The sequence below is a fragment of the Mirounga angustirostris genome, unplaced genomic scaffold, assembly GCF_029215605.1.
Source record: "Mirounga angustirostris isolate CCGP_5_RB_7025 unplaced genomic scaffold, mMirAng1.0.hap1 SCAF_9, whole genome shotgun sequence".
Lineage (NCBI taxonomy): Eukaryota > Metazoa > Chordata > Mammalia > Carnivora > Phocidae > Mirounga > Mirounga angustirostris.
In genome coordinates this window covers 67,327,605-67,348,876 of record NW_026991717.1, presented here as the reverse complement: position 1 = coordinate 67,348,876, position 21,272 = coordinate 67,327,605, and the positions used below count along the sequence as shown (strand labels likewise).

Here is a 21,272-nt window from a genome sequence, read left to right as displayed (position 1 = left end):
TGCTTCTCTCTCTCCCTCTGCTCCCCCTGCTTGTGCTCTCTCTCTCTTGCTCTCTGACAAATAAATAAAATCTTAAAAAACAAAACAAAACAATCCCTCATTATTTTGATTCCATAGATGCTTATATACTAAAACAGTTTATCATGCAACTGGCACTATAATTCCAGAAATTAAACAAAAGAATATTCTTCTGTATCTCCTTACAAACATTTATTTTAATTTTTCCACATTTAATTTTTGTTTGTACATATACACACAGAATTTTAACATAATTATTTTGAGTGCATGTAATTTTGTATTTTGACCTGGAAAAATGAATGCTTTTTGCAGACAAGAAATTCTTTGGAAAATTATAGTGGATATTAATTTGATTTGACATTTTAAAATATTGATAATAAAAATCTTTAGGAAGAATCTTTCTCTAAAATCCCATCAAGTATTTTTTAAAATAAAAGGTGGAGTTATAAATTAATAAAGAACAAATAAATTAACCTACCTGATTTATTTATAGGATTTTCTTTCTTTTTCTTTATCACTGACTCCTTTGCCCCTCTCAGGCAAAAGAAAATTTATATGTCCTTAATTCTGCTTTCTTTTAAAATGCATAGTAAGGGGGCGCCTGGGTGGTTCAGTCGTCTGCCTTTGGCTCAGGTCATGGTCCCAGGTCCTGGGATCGAGCCCCAGGCTTCTCCCTTTCCCACTCCCCTGCTTGTGTTCCCTCTCTCACTGTCTCTCGCTCTGTCAAATAAATAAATAAAATCTTTAAAAAATAAAATAAAATAAAATGCATAGTAAGTGTTGTCAATCAGTTGAAATATTCTAATGCTATTAGTGTAGAATACTAATGAGTGTGAATGGATGGGAACATTTTACCCATATAAGTTAGACCTAATTAAATATTCAGTATTAATTTTGTATCTCATGGAAAAGACTTTTGTTTCCTAAGACTTACCAAGACTCTTCAAGACTACCTGATTTCCATCCATTGTCAAGATTCCATCTGGTAAATGTAGTAGCTTTTATTACTGTACACTAAATTTTCTAGTTTCCTTCCTTATGGAGTCCCTTGCTGAGAGACCATCGATCGCTGCCTAGTGATCAAGTGATTTGTTTTGGCCAATGAAATGAGCAGTGGTGATAGAATTCACTTCTGGGAAGAGTCCTTAAGAGCCAGCACATGGTTCATTGATTCTCTTTTCCCTGTCTCAAGAGACTGACAATCATCAGCCATTGCTCTAAAAGCCTAGGTCTTGAAACAGAGTCCTTAGCTGTTTGGACACTTACCACAATTGAGAAGTAAACCTTTCTTGTTGCAAACCACTGAGCTTTTAGAGGTCACTGAAATTAGGAGGCCACTGAGTTATCTCAGGGAGGAGATAATCCTTCCTGATATACGTGGGCAGCAACCAGGGAAGCATGTGTAGGAAAGGCTTCTAAAGGTATTAGATCAAAGAAAATTAACTGTGAAATTGAATAAGGCAAAATTTACCTCATCTTAACACTTACAAAAATAACAGATGTTTTTCCTTAAAGTCACTTTTCAAGATCCTCAAATAGTTTTAGTTTACAGACCTCTTTGATGCAAAGACACAGAAGATCTATTTGCCAAAACTTAAATACACACATACTTACCTCTTTACTCTTGACTATGTGATATTTAATATCTCATACAATAAACCTTCCTGGATATGGGAGGCTAGGCAAGATACCCCTCCCATTGTACCTTGTGCTTTTTGGTTGTAACATATTGTCTATATTCCCTGCTACAATCTCAGGTTCACAAGGGCAAAGAATATCCTGTTTTATTGTACCATTCAAGCTAATGGCAAGAAGCTGGAATTTGAAAGAAATTGAATGAAAGGATTATTTTTGTGTGTGTGTTATGGGCAAGATTAAGCAATCACCCAGGGAGGTTGAGACATTCAGGAACTAGCAATACTGGGAAGATAATAGTACCTATATATCTGAAGAGACAAGGGAAGAAAATGGTATCATTAGATCTTTTTTAGAGACTAGAGCGATAGAAGAGGGGCCACTCAATAGGAGCTGCAATTCTAGAGAGGACAGCCTCTACCGAAATAGTGCACCAAAAAGGGAAATCCCTGGGGAAGAAATTCCCTGATCTCTTTCTCCATCTGCTCTGCCATCTCCTATGAGGGCCTCCCACTGGCTGACTCTCACAGAAAGTCAGAGGATAAGGAAGCCTTTTGATACAGTTCACAGAGATCAGCCCCTTACAGGCACAGAGCAAAGCAGAGAAGGATGAGGAATGGGTCTTAGGAGGGCAAACAAAAGAATGTACACGCCTCTTTATTGTTATATTTCCAGTTCCTGTTTGTTTGCCTGGTGCATAGGAAGTGCTTAAAGATAAGTGATGAGTGAAAGAATGAATAGAATAGATACCAAAAGCAAAGTAATCTGGATGCTTAGATGCTGGCTGCTCTTCTTAATTTTTAGGAAATTATTTTACTTCAACGAGTTGTCTTGTCATTGAATATTGTCATAAGGGACTTTCAGATATTGATATTAAATACTTCTAAACCACATTTTGAACTCCTGTGAAGAACACTGAGAAGCAAAGTAACTGGGGAAGCAATTATGAAAGAGATCATATCGGTATGCAAAAATGAAGTGACTCAGTTTGAACAAGTTTACTGAGTAGATAATTAAGTGAAGAAGGTAAGTCATAAAATGTAATTCATGGCATGCAGTGACAACACAAGTACTCAAATAATCACTGGTATTGGTACTGGGTGGAATGTCAACCAGGGCAAGGCATTAGGAGATAATGTGGTTGTGACATTTGATCGCTACAGCTGCAATGATGATTAAAGATTTAGAGATGGGTTGGCTATTTCTTTGTTGTAAAGCTTGTAAGAAAGAAAAAGTGAAGCTTAGTGCTTGAACTCTTAAACCAAAACACGAAAGGAATATCAGAAAGTTTCTATGGAAGTTTTAAGGAAGATTTTCTAACCTAGGGTCCACTAGAATTCCCGTCTCTTATATTAGGGTAGGGGCATTTGTTGGGAAGAAGTGAAACACTGAGATTTGAGGTGGGACATTTGGGCAGGCATAGGTGAGGCTGAGAATTTAGAACCTCCAGTTGTCTTAAACCTGCCTTGAGAGTGAAAGCAGCTCTCTTCCATTGTCTGAAAAACCAGTTTTTCCTTGTAGGAAAACTTTTCAGTAACTTCTTCTCAAGACACTCCTCCCTCATTCAACACCCCTTATTGCCTTTAGGGCCATAAAGAGAATTAAATACCAGTGGAACCCTGAGGGAAAATTACAAGGTCTGCTCTGGGAAGAGATCATCTTACCAATTTGTATAAGCAAGAATTGGCAGGCATAAATTAGGTTGAATTCTAAAGAGATTAGATTGAGGCGAATGAACTGTAAGATTGAATTAGGAGAGGGGTTCTCAAAGTGTGGTTGTTGGGCCAATCAGCATCAGTTATCACCTGAGAACTTATTAGAAATGCAAATTCCCAAGTCCTATCCTATATCTAATGAATCAGAAACTCTAGGGCATGAGGCTCAGAAATCTGTTTTAACAAATCCTCTGGGTGATTCTGGTACATGTTAAAGTTTGAGAACCACTGGAATATGCTAAATGTATGTATGTGACCTCTACTGGGATTTGAGGTTTGTTATTTTAGCCAGAACAGTTGGGAGTGAGTCTCATAGTTGGCTGGTATGGAAGCCTGGACTTAACGGTTGCCCATAGTCAATGAGGTTGAGATTAAGACCTACCCTGACATAATGTAGGAAAGGAAATTTGATACCTTAGAGAAATAAGAATGTTAGAACAGATTTAAAATGTGCCATTGGCTCTACTGTCCTCTCACCTTCGTTACCCCCAGAACATCCTGAGGTCACTTCTTTCATTCAAAACATATTAAAATGCATTGGTGAGGGGAACAGCCACATCCTTGAAAATCTCTGTGGTGGCTGTCTCTAACAGCTAATGATGGTTATGGGTAGTGGTGCCATGAAAATGAACTCCCTGACTTGAACAGAAAAAACTGGGATCCCAGAGTAGTGGAGCCAAGTGTCTATTCTTAACTGTGAGACAAGATGGCACAATTATCCTAAAAGGACATAGTTTCCAGAATGGTAATCAGGGTGTTTTGACTAGCATGGACATGTGCCAATGACTAAGTGATCATAAGGTTACTGGGAATTAAACAGATGGGCAAACTTCTAAGGTGTTTCTTGATTTACATAAAATTAAAACCGACTTAAATTGTCATAGAATTCTTAGCCTCATGCGCAGTTCCCAGACTTAAGGCAACATGCAGATCTGAAACCCTTTAATTAAGGAGCAGGCCAGGTTCTTCTGAGGAAGAATGTGTCCTGCAATATGGCCACAAATGAGGTCCATGGCTTTTCCAAATAAACCTACTTAGTTACTTACCAAGATAATTTTTTTTTGCGGGGGGGGAGGCGGAATTCCCAGGCCTTCTGGAGGTTTTTAGATAATGACTCTGAGATAATGTTGGTTCTTAGGATATAAAACACCATGAGGTCCAATAGTCATAGTATGGACTTAGGGAGGTCAAGTGATAAATGAAATCTTGACTCCATTCTGTCTGATAGTGGCTCTAGTCCACAGACTGATCCTGTGGTTATTTGCACAGTTTCTGAATATATTATCAAATAGACATTTTTCTTAGCTGAGGCACCAGTTAGAGACAACCCCTGGTTGGGATGCCTGAGTGACTCAGTGGGTTAAGCATCTGATTCTTGATTTTGGCTCAGGTCATGATCTCAGAGTTCTGAGATGGAGCCCTGCATCAGGCTCTGCACTGGGCATGGAGCATGCTTGGAATTCTCTCTCTCCTTCTCCCCCCCATCCCTGCCCAGCCAAAAAAAGAAAAGAAACAACCACTAGTGAATTTAGGTTGCTGTGCTATAGAATGCAGTTGTGGAACCAAAGAGTGGAGGTGGGAGCTACTTCTCTCACTTTTATATCTTATATTTCATTTAAGGGTTCAGAAGGTTTAGAAGTTCTAATTCCCAAGGTAGGACAATTTCTGCCAGGAAACATAGTCACTATTCCATTAAATTAGAAGCTGAGACTGTCCTTTGGCTATTTTGGGTTTCTCATGCTGGAGAACCAACAGGAAGACCTTACTCTACTGGCTAAGGTAATTGGATCCAATTGCCATAGGGAAATTGGGTTACTGTGATACAATAGGGGCAAGGAGAACATGGTAGAACTAAGGGGTTTTGCTGAAGAACCTTTTACTATTCCATAAGAATGGTCAATGGGAAAACATGGAAGCTCAATAAAGACAGCACCACTAAGGATTTTAAGTTGTGGGAATAAAGGTTTGGGTCACCCTACCGGGTAAATAAGCCCAATCAGAAAAAATACAGGGAAAAACAAGTGCTGGATATCACTTTAGGTCTCATGATTAGTTATAGAACCAGATATTATAGTGGCTCTGTCTTATGTTGATTTATGTTTTCTTTTTCCTCTTCTCTGCTACTGAATTTGAAAAGTTCTGATGGGAGGTTAATTATAATTTAAGTTTTAGGAAAGGGCATGGATGAACTGAAATTACTCCATAATTATAGAATAGCTGATGGGATTTAGTATTACTTTTGTGTGAAGAGCAAGAGTTTCTTCATAAAAGGGCAGAAATAAATGCTGTGAGGCAAAGGGTGAACTGTGCTGGTTGTTCTCTGACTTCTCTCCCTTCCCATGTATCAGTTATCTGTTGCTGGATAACAAATTTCTTCCATATCCAGCAGCTTAAAACAGCAGTTCTTTATCATCTCACAATTTCTGTGGGGCAGAAATCCAGACATAGCTTAACTAGGTCCTATGGCTCAGGTTCTCTCAGAGGGCTAAATCCTCATCCAAAGACTTGACTAGTGAAGGATCCACTTCCAATCTCACTCACATATATATTGACAGGATTCAGTTCCTCGTGTGGTTGTTGAACTGAGGACCTCAGTTCCTTGCTAGGCTAGAGACTTTTCTCATTTCCTTGCCATATGAGACTCTCCATAGGGAATTTCATAACATGGAAACTGGCTTCCTATAGAATGAGCAAATGAGAGAACAAGAAAATATCCAAGATGGAAGCTCAAGATGGAAGCTCAAGATGGAAGCCAGGATGGAACCATATCATGGAAGGATATTCTAACACTTTTGTCATATTCTGTTCATCAGAAGTTTGTTACTATGTCCAGCCTACCTTCAAGGGGAAGATATTACACAAAGGAATGAATACCAAGAGGCAGGGATCATTGGGAGCTACCTCAGGGGCTGCTTCTTATACCCACAATTCATTCTCTGCCCTAATATGAATGTTAGTTAAACTGCATTAGCCAGGTCCTTGCCCACTAGCTTTCTGTTAGGTTTTGCTAATGAGAGTTTCAAGGCAGGAGACTAAAAGACAAAAGAGAGGTCAGAATATTTCTTTCCCTGCTTTCTGTCTTCATTCTGTGTTTCTGGCTGTACGCTTCTGCCAGAAGAATATATATGTATGTAGATATATATATATATTCAGAATACTGGTATTTCCTCCCTTACGCACTTTAGGCCTGGGAATGGTTTAGGCTTCCCATAGTTGCCAGTCCCTGGATACCTCAACCTCCCTTGCTGATTCTTCACTTCTGCACACACCTCTATGAATGGTCCTTCCACTGAATTCTTTTGTTTCCCTGCTAGCACCTTGAATGATACATGTCTCTTAAGACAAGAGATTGTATATTATTTTTTTTAGTCCTAGTGCTTAACATGATAGGCACTTAGTCAATGTTGAATGATTAAGTGGATGGATGGATGGGTGAACCTAGTTTGAATAATATGAAAGCAAAGAAAGAGAAAATATTTTAAATTATGTGAAAATTCTTCACTGACACAGAATGGGCCTAATGTGTTTTATCTGAGAACATGAATGAGAAAAGAATTAAGTTAATTAAGTTATTTCTAAAGAAAAATGGTAATTTTAAAGAAGTAATTTTTTTCTTCTGATAGAGAAACTAGAGTATAAGGGGAGTTTTTTCAGAGGATTATCAAATTTATGGAGGCAAAATGCATACTGCATTGGCTTAATATGAAATAACCATAATTAAAGGGTGTGGTTATTTTTATGCCATTCCTAAACAAGTAAGATTATTCCAGCCATATGCGTCATTAAAAAACTTTTACCAATGATTTTTAAATTTATGCTAATAATCAAGGGCAATTAAGCTGATGTTTGAAAGTATTTAAGAATTTTAGGTATAAAATGCTTCACAACAAACCATACTGTGTTCTAAATATCAATGTACAAAAAGTAAGGAACTTTGACCCTTTGAAGAAAGACAACTAAGAGGATTTACTGTGTTAGATGACCTCATTCTGCAACAGGTAATATTGTGGAAATCTGGCATTTTCACAGTTTACTTTGTGAGGGCAAAGTACCATATCCTGTGAGATGTTGGCTTATGTCCCTTTGCTGCTATAGTATAAAATTCCCTTAGTGTTCTGGGTTTTAATTTCCTTGTTAATATAATGCAAATCTTAAAAAAAAAATCTGTTTTCATTTTGTGATGTGTGTTAAAGCAGCCTTGTAAATAATTTTTAAAATTGTATTTTTCATACCTGCCCTCACCTCAGGAGACATTTGCTTGGGCAGTAAATTCATAGTCCTTATTATTCCTAAGGCCCACATGGTTACTTACAGAGGACAAGTGAATAAGGGAGTATTTTCAAGACCCATGTAAAGACTATCAGGAAGAGCAAAATTTAAGGTAGACTCCAGGCAACCCAAAAACATTTTATTAGTGGAAAATTTATTTTTTTAAATGCATTTTTATATAGCCTAATTACATAGCTAATTTATGTTTTAAAAAATATCTGGGAGTACCTTTTCTTGTCTTAATTGGTGGTTTTACTGGGACAGCGTTGACAACAGCCCTCATTAATACAACATTCATTGCACTTAAAGAAACCTAAGATGGTACACTGTAGGGTGTAAAAATATCTCCAACAACTCTGCACCTTCTTCCCAACATTTGCGATCAGTAAAATCAAAAAGCTGAGAGAAATTAATAAAGTGACAGAAACCAATAATATTCAAAAAGAAACTCTAACACTAAAAACCTCAACTTAATTAGGTCCTCGCTTCCATTTCAAACACACACATGCACAGGCCTACATATATCTTAATATCAGCGTTTTCAAGGACATGTTCATTTTTGCAGACTTGAGCTACCTTACAGATCCCAAAAGAAGCAAAAGGTCTAGGAAATTGTTCAGTTCACAGAGAATCAAGAATTCTTTTAATTAAAAATATTTGTAATCAACCTCCCAAGTGAGTAATAAAATATGTGTCTGAATGTGAAATAGGCAAAAGAAAAAAAAAATCACAAATCCATTTATTTTCCCCAAATCAAAACATTATATTGAGAAATCTGTTACTCACTCACCTGCCAAGTTCTAAGATTAGAAATCTTTGTTTTTGCTGTAACAGTTGATGCTACTGAAAACTGCTAAGTCGCTTGAGGAACCTGTTCCTGTTCTATTTTAGATGTTTCTTCTTCAATAATTTTTTAATCAAAAATCTTTACAGATCACCCTACACTTAGAGTCATAAGAACAATGCTTTCAGATTTTTTCCCCTCTCTTGTGTGTATATGTATACCTGTAATTCTCCAGATCTCTTAAAATAAGTACTGTCCTGTAGGCTAAAACAAAGCTACAAGTACAATCAATGTCTGTCTCAGGTCTCTAATTATCTCTCATGGATTTCTACCATTGAATTAATTAGCATCTAAACTTCTTGACTCTGTTGACCATGTAGTTCCTTTTTTCAGTATCATCTGCTCTTAGTCTTGTTCATAGTTAAAAAATAATAATAATAAATCAACCTTTTTCTGTAGGTTTCATTTGAACGTGACTTGACCTGTCACCACAGCCATCAGTCACCCTTTCATTAAGACAACTACTTCTTAATGCATAATATTACCATGGTATATTTGTTTCTTTGAAATAGAGAGAAATGTAATAAACCACTGATAGGATCATGTGTTACGAGGTGTTACAAGACCAGAGTCTGCTGAAAACCATTCTTCTTCCTACCTGGTATGGTGTATGAAACTCTTACCATCAGGGGCACTCCATTTAGTTAAGCTAAAGGCTCCAGAACAATTATGTATTCTGATAATGTTACAAGGGAAGTAATCTAATAACACAACAAATCATGCATGCTTGGGGTAACTTGAAACCTACCTAAACAAAATAAAACCCATAAGCCTTGCCACTAGGGTTGGGATCAAACGTAACTTTTCACTGAGTCTTCAAATTCTACAACTTTTCCATTATTTAAGGTACATTCTTCAAAACTCCAGAAAGAAATTCTCAACACACCACCATATAGCTGAGGTTTAGAGAAAGCTTCAAGGATTAAGGAATTTGTGTAAAAGATCTTAAACAACAGAGCTGTTTTTGTTCATTCTCCCCTCCTCTTCCACCAAGAAAAACAAGAACATGGGTGACTTATGAGGATAAGGGAAACAGATCTCCATCTATAAGCCTGTAAGAGGCCATTGAAAACAAGAGTATGAAAAGTTTTAAAAGTTATAAGGAACACATTCAGAGAAGACTTTTCAATGAAAATAAGCAATTAATGAACTGAGTAACAAGAGGAATTGAGCATATGCCAAGGCCTGCCAAGGCCTGCTGTCTATCTCATGCTTCTTTGGTGGGAGAAATTACTTTCTTTTACTGTGTAACTCTATCCTGAACTTTGTGCCATTTGGAGGAAAGAAAGGTGCTCAGTAAATAGAATTATCATTACCAGTAGCAGAATGAGAAACTTAGTGGGTTTATTGTTTAGAAGCCATTCCAAGTAAGAATTAAAGTTTGTCTGAAAATAACTTTATACAAAAAGCGTATTGTAGCTGCCAGTCAATAAACTATAACGTACTAGAATAACTACATGGACAATATGAAATGATATTGTAAGCAGTTTGTTCATATGTGCAGATACAGTTGACCCTTGAACAACACAGGGGTTAAAGGCACCGGCCCTTCGTGCAGTTGAAGATCCACATATAACTTTTGACTTCCCAAAAGCTTAACTACTAAATAGCCTACTTTTGACTGAACGCCTTACTGATAGCATAAACAGTCAATTCATACATATTTTGTATGTTATATGTATTGCATACTGTATTCTTATAATAAAGTAAGCTAGAGAAAAGAAAATGCTATTTAGAAAATAATAAGGAAGAGAAAATACATTTACAGTACTGTACTGTATTTATTGAAAAAAAATCCGTGTATAAACGGACCCGTGCAGTTCAAACCCGTGCTGCCCAAGAGTCAGATGTACTTAATCTGGATAATTTAATGAAGTAGTTATGACCTTGGGCAAGTTTGATAATCTTACTTTGTGTGCCTCACTTTCACCATCCTTAAAATAGGAATAACAACCTATCTTATAATTTGTTTGCTACTATTTACTTGTACAACATTTATAAAATATCTGGAGCTGTGCCTGGTACAAAGTAAGCACTCAATAAATATTATTACCAGCCCCTTAAAAAATTAGAGACTTTTGTTAAAATATCTAAATAAGTGCTTCAATTCTCTAGTATACCTTAATGATACGGGTTTTGTATAAATGCCTGTAATAGGCTAAATTATATCCCCCAGTGATATCCAGGTGAGTCCATCTCTGGAACCTATGAATATTCCTTCAAACGGCAAAAGGATCTTTGCAGATGTGATTAAGTTAAGAATCTTGAGATTGTGAGATTTTCATGAATTATCCAGGTGGGCTTTAAAGATTTATTTATTTTTATTTATTTATTTTTTTGAGAGAGAGAGAGAGAGAGAGCATGAGATGGGGGAGGGTCAGAGGGAGAAGCAGACTCCCTGCTGAGCAGAGAGCCTGAGGTGGGACTGGATCCTGGGATTCCAGGATCATGACCTGAGCGGAAGGCAGTCAGTCACTTAACCAACTGAGCCACCCAGGCACCTTGCAGGTGGGCTTTAAATGTAATCACAAACATTCTTATAAGAGAGAGGCAGAGGAAGATTTGCATATAGAAGAAGGCCATGTGATGACTAAAACAAGATGATATTATACTGGCTTTAAAGATGAAGGAAGGGACCAGAAGCCAAGGAATGCAAGGAATGCAGTTCTTGAAGCTGGAAAAAGCAGGAAACAGATTTTCTCCTAGAGCTTCCAGAGTGAGTGTAGTCCTGCTTGACATCTTGATATTAGCCCAGTGAAACTGATTTTGGACAACTGTAAAAGAATAAATTTCTGTTCTATTAAGCCACTAAGTTTGGGGGAATTTTTTATAGCAGTAATAGGAAACCGATGTACTATCATACCATCTTATAAATGCATTTATTACACATGTACTATGGGGTGAAATGGTTACGGGAAAGTGTGGTTGTCTGGTTTAGACAGTCAAAATATGGATGTATTTGCTTGAATTTTGCAAACTGATGAGATTTCTCTGGCCTTCTGTCTCTCTCCCAGTGTCCACAACTGTTTTATTTCAACTATTTAGACAGAGCTATTTAGTGGGAGGCCCTTTTAGCTTTCTTTCTATGCTTAAGTGACCACTTCAAACACGTACTCTTTAAGTTGCTTATCTCAGGCATAATGATACTACTTTTTAGGTGGCTGTTTTAATATAAGCATACAGACCTGCCACATTTTACAAAGTAAGAAGTGGATGAAGGAATGGTGGTGGTGTAGAAAATACTGGCTTTGCGGCCAGGTAAATCCAAGTTTGAATCCTGGGTCTATTATAAACTTTGAGACCTTTATCATCTTTGGGCTATAGTTTCCTCCTGTGTAAAAAAGGATTTTTTTAAATGCCATATGGTAAAAATTGTCTCATTTACATTTATAAACAGATTACAGTGCTCCAAGTCCACATTGCTCTTAATAGCAGGAATTCCAGTCATTTTCCCAGAAGTTCCCCTCATCAAATGTTTCTGAGAATGTGAGTCTCTACTCATGGTAGCAAATCAGATGATGCCTCTAGCTGGACTTCAAAACTGTTGGCCCCTTAAGAGGCCTTGGTATCTATTGGTCCTGGAAGCCCTGGTAGTACTTCTGCTGCCTGCTCTACCTCTGAGACAGGCTGCAACCTACTCTGATGCCCTCTCAGAAGATCTACACTAAATCTCCAGAAAAAAAGAATGCCAAGAATGGATTCTTTAGATGAGTGGCCAAAGGTGAAAAACATCCTTTCTTCTATGTTATACTTAAGGCATATTCCAGAGCAGATAACTGGGCCACAAACCAGCATCTTGGAGATTTTATGTTTCAGCTCTTTTGATTCTCCCACACATGATTGCTTTCCCCTTGGCATAATCCCCAGTACTGAATTTGATGAATCCAGAAGGTTGGTGGTGAGAATTTAGATAAACTCACATAGACAAATCCAACAAGTACTATTTGAGAGATGTCAGCTTTGTTTAGGAGAGCTTCTTAATCTCTTATAGATGATACCAAGAAAGAACTGTGACCTTCTAGGAATAACCACAGTGTCTTGACTAAGACACAACACTTAGCCCAGATTAAAAATTTAATCTCAGGCTGTTCTCTGCAGAGAATAAAATTCATTAAATTTGCAGATGTTTTCCTTAGAACTTACCATATTGCCAATATTCAGAACTTATGTGATCCTTATGAGCCTGGAAGTGACAAGCCAGTAAACTGTCTCAGAAAACATCTAACTATGAAGGGATAAAAAAGGTTTATCTAGTCCTCTGACAAAATTTTCAAGTCCCATGACTTTCTCCACTGAGTCAAACATCTCACTGTGGACTAGCCAGAGCATTTATTTGATGATAAATGATTATCCATCTAAACCTACTAATAAAAGTATATAACATTAGGTTTTATTTCCATTAGGGAATAATCTCTCTTGCCTACTGATTAATCAAATAGAAACAGTGTCCCAAGGTTTAAACGATTCTAACTTTTGGGGATGACACATTCTCCCCATTATAATGAATATCTGCAAAGCCTACAAAATGTGGTATATAATAAATATTAAGAGGCTTTTTTTTTTTTTTTATCTTCTATGGATCCCAGGTTAAGAACTCCTGAGACACGAAGAATTTCAAATATAAAGCAAGATTTTCAGATGACATCTGTATGATAACACAAACTTTAGGGGTTCAGGTTGGATTTTTATTCTATCATGACATTGAGTTGCTCACTGTCAGTTGGATTATCTTTAATGCACTTGAATGGTAGAGTTGGTCAAAATAAATACTATATATGGTTTGATATCACAAATAGATTTTTAAGAAATTCCTATTTATATTGCAGAGCACATTAGTTTGCTAGAGCTGCCATAAGAAAACAGCACAGACTGGGTGGCCTAAACAACAGAAATTTATTTTCTCACAGTTCTGGAGGCTGGAAATCCAAGATCAAGGTGTTGGCAGGGTTGGTTTCTTCTGAGGCTTCTCTCTTTGCAGATGGCTGCCCTATTGCTGCTTTTTCATTTGGTCATCCCTCTAGGTTTGCATCTCTGGTGTTTCTTCATGAGTCCAAATTTTCTTTTTTTGGAAGGACACTAGTCACATTGGATTCGGACCCGCCCATATGATCTCATTTAGCATTGACTTCTTTAAAGGCCCTATTTCCAAATACAGTCACATTCTGAGGTACTGAGGCTCTGGGGCTTCACCATATGAATTTTGAGGGAGACAGATTTCAGGCCATAACACAGTGTCTGGATTTAATTGCCTTTATTTGCTTCTAAAAGTATTATTTCACATGTCCAAATTTTCATAGTTAAATTATCCCTCAGGTTGTATAGAAATTGCGCCTTATTTTCTTAGGTTAACCTGATATCAATAAAAATGGCATCATTAATTTGTGGCCCAAAGAGAATAACCATAGACAAAGGCTTTATAAAGTAAAAATAGTAATACCTTGAGTTTGATGAGCTTTTCATGATTTTAAATGTCATCATGAAATAAATAATGTAAATACTTTATATATAGTCTTAAAAAGATTTATAATATTTAACTGTTGTGTTTGCTTTTTATGTAGAAGAACTGGTATACAGGTTGTTCTTGGCAATGTAAGGACTGTACAAATGATATTTCAGTCCTTACCACCCTACTTATTTGGTTATGTTATAAGCATATGAATAACATATTTGCAAATCTGCCAGCTGAGGATGGAACTTACAAGGGAAAAATAATCGGTGGGTTTGTACTACAATAGGGTAAAAGGTCAAGCATTAGACATTTATTTACAAATAGTACATTTATTGTTTTTTTTTAATATTTATTTTTTTTATTCTTATGTTAATCCCCATACATTACATCATTAGTTTTAGATGAAGTGTTCCATGATTCATTGTTTGTGCATAACACCCAGTGCTCCATGCAGAATGTGCCCTCCTCAATACCCACCACCAGGCTAACCCATCCTCCCACCCCCCTCCCCTCTAGAACCCTGTTTGTTTTTCAGAGTCCATCGTCTCTCATGGTTTGTCTACCATAGTACATTTATTGTTAACTTTCACTGTTAAACTAACTTTCTCAAAAAAATATCTTATATTGGTGTGCATACAGAAATGACAAAAGGTAAATACAAAGAGGGGAAAATTATACAGCTGAAGTATGGCCACAAATCCAAAGCAAATAAAATTAATATTGGATATTAAAATGGTAAATATTTAGGCAATAAATCTTAGCATATCAAGGTTATCGGTAGGTCAACGTCCACATTTGTGAAAAAGGTATCAGAAAAGAGACCACTCTACTTAGTCTTTTTCGCTCACCAAAGATCTTTTTACAAACAGGAAATCAGGATTTTGTGAGAATTTGGCTTTTTTTTTTTCCATTTTCCAATTTCCAAACCAGTTTTCAGCAATATTAAAGGCATTTAAATTCAGGAAATATGCAAAATATCAACAGAAATTTAACCCTAATGCACAGTGCGTCAGATGAACGACGGAAATAATTGCTGTCGGTTTGTACTTTTTTGACCAATAATTCTCTGTATTTCCTGCAAGTAACTTGAGTGATGCAAATGACCTTATTTTTACAGCATGCTTTTATTAAATAGTTTATTATTTTGGCAGACTAATAAAGATTTTGGTATTTGCTTTTATTTGCAATAATATTACCACCACATAAAAAAGGATTTTATGTTCTTTTTGAGGAACAAGGAGGATAAAAGTGGTGATGGATAGCACAACTGAGGCATCAGCAATGAGCTGGAAATGAGACACATAAATATGAAAGCAGAGCTAAGAAAATAGAACTGCACCCTTGGCCTTTCTTAAAAGAACATGCACACTTCATGGTTCATTCACACTGTTACAGAAACTCCTTTTGTTTCCAGTGAATCAGAGAATGCACGCAGTCTGAAACATTATTCTCACTCATAGCTGACTGACTCCTTCTATTTAATTAGACTTATTCCAGGAAAATATTTCCAAGCTTTCTGAGGATGTTTTGATTTGAGGAAAAAAAATAATCAATTGACTGAAAAGTTGGTGGATGGAGGGGCTGAAGGGGAAATCAAAACAGATTTACTATTTTCACCGTTATTTAGCACAGAGCACAGAAATGAAAGCATCGTGCACTGTCACATCTTTGCGATTGGGCAGTTGTGTAGTATTTAAGGATATTCGATGAAGGTGGCTATGCAATTGAACGTGTCTTTAAGGACAAATAATATTCAACATGTATTTGAAACATTGGACAGACCACATTAGATGGAGGCTTTGGGAATTATAGCATTATATCTTGCCAGCGATGGTACGTGTTTATTCAAAAATTATAATTGTTTGCATGTTGTGTGTTTTCTGATTTAATGTCGGTATGTAAATTTTGCATGTCAAATATTATATATTTATTGTCAGCAGAGTATGTTTGGCATTAATTTTTATCTTCTTCCATTAATAACTTGTCTCCTCATAGCAGTATTTAATTGTTACCACGAGTGAAAGCAGATTGTGATGAAGAAATCAAAGGGAAGGTAAATCTCTTATCAGGGCCAGAATCTGAATTGGCACATAGTAGCTCTTAGCTCAGTAATATTCATACGTAGAACTATTTTTCTTTGCACATGGCAGTACAGCCAGTAGATGAAAGTAGAAAGAAGTAATATGTTGTGAGCCGAGAAATCCACTGCTTCATTATCGACATAATTCGGATCTTACAGAGGGAGAGAGCTCTACCATTTGGACTCTTGTCTCAAAGGCTTACAATAGACATGATTCTGACAAGAGGTTGGTGGTAGCAGAACAGACTTAACAATTAATGGTATGCCAAGGCTGAGTTCAGAGAATTGCTTTACCCAATGCCAATCATTCATTCCTGGCAGCAGTACTTCACATCTTTCCTGGGATGCCATCCAACCACAGTGGCATCTAAAATATATCAAGCAGTGTTGTTACAGTTGGAGGTGAAATTGAAATTTGCGCCAAACAGAAGTGACAAATTCACATGGCTGAGTGTTGCCTAGCAATCAGGTCCAAGGGGGACGCGGCAATTCTGCCTTTACCCGTGGGGGTGTGTGAGGGGGGAAGAAACATTTACATTAGAGCCTAGGTGGTCTCACAAGTACAGCCAGGTATATGACAGACTTAATTTCCCTTCCAGGGTGTAAGGAGGTAAGGTATTAGAGCAGCATGGGGAAAGGAGGGCAGCAGCTGAAGTTGGTAGGGTAAGCAGCATTCAAGGCAGAGATTCTCAGCAATTAACCTGGGGGAGGGGGAGAGCAGCAAGATGCCAAGATGCCAGACACGCTGCAGAAATTCATGGCAACTGGCCATCCTGCTGCCTTTTGACTGCAGGCCTCTGATGCACCTCTGTTCAGCTGACACTTGGCAGCTGTGTGGCCCCAGGGTAAAGGGAGCAAATGGTGGCTTTTTCTTCCCAGAAATCTACCTGGGAGCCAAGCTCCGGGTGGGCAACCAGATTCAAGAGATTCATGGAAGGAATGGAATAGTCAAGCCATAAATTCTTGTCTTGTGCCCTCATTTACTATTTCTTTTTTGGGTTCCCCATTCCATCTATTTTGTACTGGTCTTTTCTTTACCTTGGAGAATACTACCCAAACTCCCCCTGTGCTGTCCTCTAAAGTGTGAAATGATTATCAAATCAATGATTAACTTACAAAGCAGCAAGTGGGTATACTAAAATACCAACTCTGGGGGAAGAGGCACAGTGCTTGCCTTATAAAATGTTCTCAGGTCACAGACTGAGAAATTTTGTGCAAATACATTTTTTTTCAACCACTCCCTTATTTGGAAGAAGCATAACCTGGACATTTGTAGAATGGATTTAACTGTTTGATGGAGGAATTTATGGAGGTATTAACAGCAACCACACCACAGATTATTTTCCTCTTTGCCTACATTCGTTGTTCTTTTTCCCTTTAACTATTGGGGACTAGTTAACCTGCTGGTTCTAGTCTTCACTGTTATGAGAGAGGAGCCCAATCTCAGCTGAGATGGTGGATACTATCATTTCCTGGTGTGATTCCCCCTACTTCACAGGCTACTCATAATGAGTCTCAGGCTTTAGTGAATTGTCAATGTTGCAAACCTTCAATACCATGTCTATGGTATTTGGCTGGATTTGTATGTAAACTGTTGTTTTTCTCAAAGAGACTATAAATTACTAAGGGCAGGAACCATTTCTTCTAAGTAGAGTCAGATAAGATAAACAGGTGAAACTGCAAAGTGCTATCCAATTAGATTTTGTTATTCCTATTGTGTGTAGCATGCTCTCCATTCTGCAATAGATGTTCAATAAATGCTGGTGGATCAATGGATGGACTGAATAAATGGGTGAATTGATAATGACTGAGGACTATATAAAACTACACATGAATTTAAGAGATTATAGAGAACATAAAGCTAATAATAACTGATATGATAATAATAATGCAATAATAATTATATGGACTGCTCATTTTGTGTCATCCTAAGTTCTTTACATAAATTAATTCATTTAATTCTCACAACAATATGAAGTAGATATTATGATTTAAAGTGAGGGGATTGTTGCTCAGAAATGTTGATCAATTTTCCCAAATTTTAAGTGAGGAGAACTGCTTTCTAACTGGACTTCAGAAGTAATTTCCATTAATGGTATTAATTACCTATATATGAAAATGTAAAATTTGGATCTATTCCGTTTGAGCTCTATAAGCATGAAGAGCTAAGGCAGAATGCAGTCAGTACACTATTGTGGTAGGCAGAAGAGTGGCCCTTCAAAATGATGACATCCTAATCCCTAGAACCCCTGAATATGCTAGTTTACATGGCAAAGGAAGAATAAAGTTGCAGATGGAATTATGGTTGCTAATCGACTGACCGTGATCTGGGGGAAGGTTAGCCTGGATTATCCAGGTGGGCCCATTATAATCACAGAATTCTTAAATGGGAGAGGGAGGCAGAGGAGTCAGTGTTAGAGAGATGCAATGTGAGAGACTTGACTGGCTGTTACTGGCTTTGAAGATGGAAGGGGACTACTACCCAAGGAATGCACACCATCTCGAAGATGCTGGAAAAGGCAAGAAAATGGACTTTACCCCAGGCCCTTCCAAAACCTCATTTTCAACCCGGTGAGATCCATTTTGGACTTCTACCTCAGAACTGTAGGATAATAAATTCGTGTTGTTGAAGTCATTAAGACTGTGGTAATTGGTTAGAGCAGAAACAGGAAACTAATAAAGCTTTCAAATTTTAAGGTTACAGAACAAATTTTGACTCCTTGCTAATCCAACACTCAAATTTAGTAACAGAACTTTTGAGAGTTGGAAGTTGGAAGTCTTGGTCTGACTTAGCTTCATTATTAATTTCATTTTCATTTGAACTATGTACAAGGCAAATCTCTCCACTTAACATTGTAGAATTCCTCAGCACTTTTCTTCTCTAAAACAAGCAGTGTCTATTTTTATTCCATTTTAACCGTATTATGATATTTAAAATTAGAAACGTAGTCATACAAAATTACTCAGCAAAGAGAGACATGAAGTCCTTTGGACCATAACTGAAACTTTTCTGTCCTGTTGCTTCACCTTCCTTGCTCTTGTTTTCCCATCTACCTCCACCTGTCCTTTGTTAACTCTCAAAATGATGATGATCACCTCAAATCTGGTAAGTCTGGCTAAAGATCCATAAGGATGCATCCTTTTTTTTTTTTAAAGTCTCAGTATCCTAGTATTTTTATTGTTCTTATTTTCCCCTTTAATAATAGTAATAATAACAGTAATAATAGATGAAATTTATTAAGCACTTTCTGAATAGGAAAGAGTGTAAGGGTTCGAAGCCAATGGCCAAAAAAAAAAAAAATTCTTGAGACATCTTTGGTGCAAAAAGGTGATTTTATTAAAACACAGGGACAGGACCCGTGGGCAGAAAGAGCTGCAGTGGGGTTGTGAGGGGTGGTGATTTTATACCTACAAGTTGGGGCGGGGGTTTTAGGGATAGCATAAGTCTCTAAGGAATTTTGGAAACAAGGTTTTCAGGATCTTGAGGGGACTTAGCTATTGTCGAGAAAAGGTCATTTATTACCATCTAATAAAACCTTAATCACGAGACCCTTCAGATGTGTATCGGCAGGTCATATGCATGGGGTATGATTGCAACACATATCTTGGGGGTTTTGAGATAAAGGATAATTTCTGAAGGAATTTTTATATGTTAAAGCAGACTTGCAGGATTGGGGGGGCTAGGTGGGCCTTTTGATCTTAGCAAGGTGTTGACATAGACTTAGAGGCAGTTGAGTCCCTAGAGGAATGTCACTCTGCCTGTTTTAAGGATTTGTCAGTGGGCTGTAGGTAGTAAGGAAATTTAATAATTTTTCTTCTGCCTTTGTTTCCCACATCACTTTCTACATGCCATTATTTTGTTAAAGGCTTTACAGATGTCATTTAATCCTCATAAAATTTTAGAAGGTAAGTACTTTTGTTATTTCTGTTTTTCAGATAAGAAAAGTGAGGCATAAAGCGGGTTAGAAACTTGCCCTAGTCCCTTAACTCAGAAGTGGAAGAGCTGAGATTCACATCCAGAGGATGGTCTACCCTTCAGGTGAGTGATCTTGAACTTACCCTCTGCTGCCTTGTTTAATGTCACTCTGGGAGCAGATGCAATCCCCCCTGCTAGTCAGGAAGTAATTGAATTATTCACAGTGCTTAAGATAACAGATAACTGTGCTTAAGTGCTCCGTCTTGAGGATAGCCCTAGGTGGTCAAGAAATAAATAAACATGGGGGAGGTAGAAATCCTGGCAGGTGTTGTGCACTCAAAAGCCAAGGTTATCCATATCAGAAAGTAGACCCTGAGCATATCAAGGAAGGGCCCTTGGCTTATTTAATGTCCTATTTTGAGCATTTAGCACCAAGCTCAGTTTATAGTGTTTCACCAGTGATTCTAAATATGGGTTTGCTGGACCACCAGGAATGTGACGATAATATTGGAGAATCCATGTGTTTTACAGTCACTATTTGAAAATGTCAAAGGAAATTATCCATCTACAATGATAAGACTGCACAGACTGTTTAAAAGATGAATTTCTTGTCGGTTGGCTAGAATTCTACCAGTTTAGTAAGATTATATACTGGTTACTTCATGATGACCAGAAGCTTTGATTAACAGATGTGTATGTACAATAAAATGGGAAACCAAATATGGCTTAAAATGAATTTTGTTTGAAAAACAGAATGTTTCAAAACAAGGGTCCATGAATTATATAATAAGTACAATGAATTATGAACTTTACTTAATGGTGATGATGCAAGCAGGCTGAGTCTGAAAACCCAGGGGAGAGTCCTATAGGACCATCCAAGAAGTTCCTTGGCTTCATGCAGGTAGAAATCAAATGTGAGCCAGAGAACATGAAAACAAAGTTACTGAATAGTTTAAGTGACAGGTAGAGACGCACAGACGGCGTGTGTGGGAGACTCAAAAAGGAAAGGAGAATGAGTTGTTGCTTAAGGTTAGGGATTTATATTGGAAAGGGGTCTAGGGTTTGCGTTCCTTTGGGACTCCAAGGTAGGGTCTGATCAAAGGTGAATGTCAGGTGAACAATAGGTGTTATTTCATAAATTACCAAAGGTAATGATGCCAGTGACAGCAGAGATTTGCTCGAAGCTAATGTCCTAGAACGTGCTTGAGATCTGGCTCTTCTTAGATGTTATCAAGTGTTTGCGGCCTAGGACAAAACTCAGAGATTAACTTTCTTGCTTTCCCCCTGAAATGAGAACATAGCTTCTTTGGCTTATTCAGAGGCAAAATATGAATCATGAGTAAATG

General features: G+C 37.4%; 1 long non-coding RNA gene across 1 annotated transcript in view; it reads left to right on the top strand.

Annotated features, from left to right (window-relative positions):
• Positions 1-21,272, top strand: part of LOC135361474 (uncharacterized) — a 200,798-nt gene that overhangs the window by 5,786 nt on the left and 173,740 nt on the right. Inside the window, exon 2 of the long non-coding RNA XR_010404755.1 lies at positions 19,947-20,049. This is a non-coding gene — a long non-coding RNA (uncharacterized LOC135361474). The remainder of the gene's footprint in view (positions 1-19,946; positions 20,050-21,272) is intronic.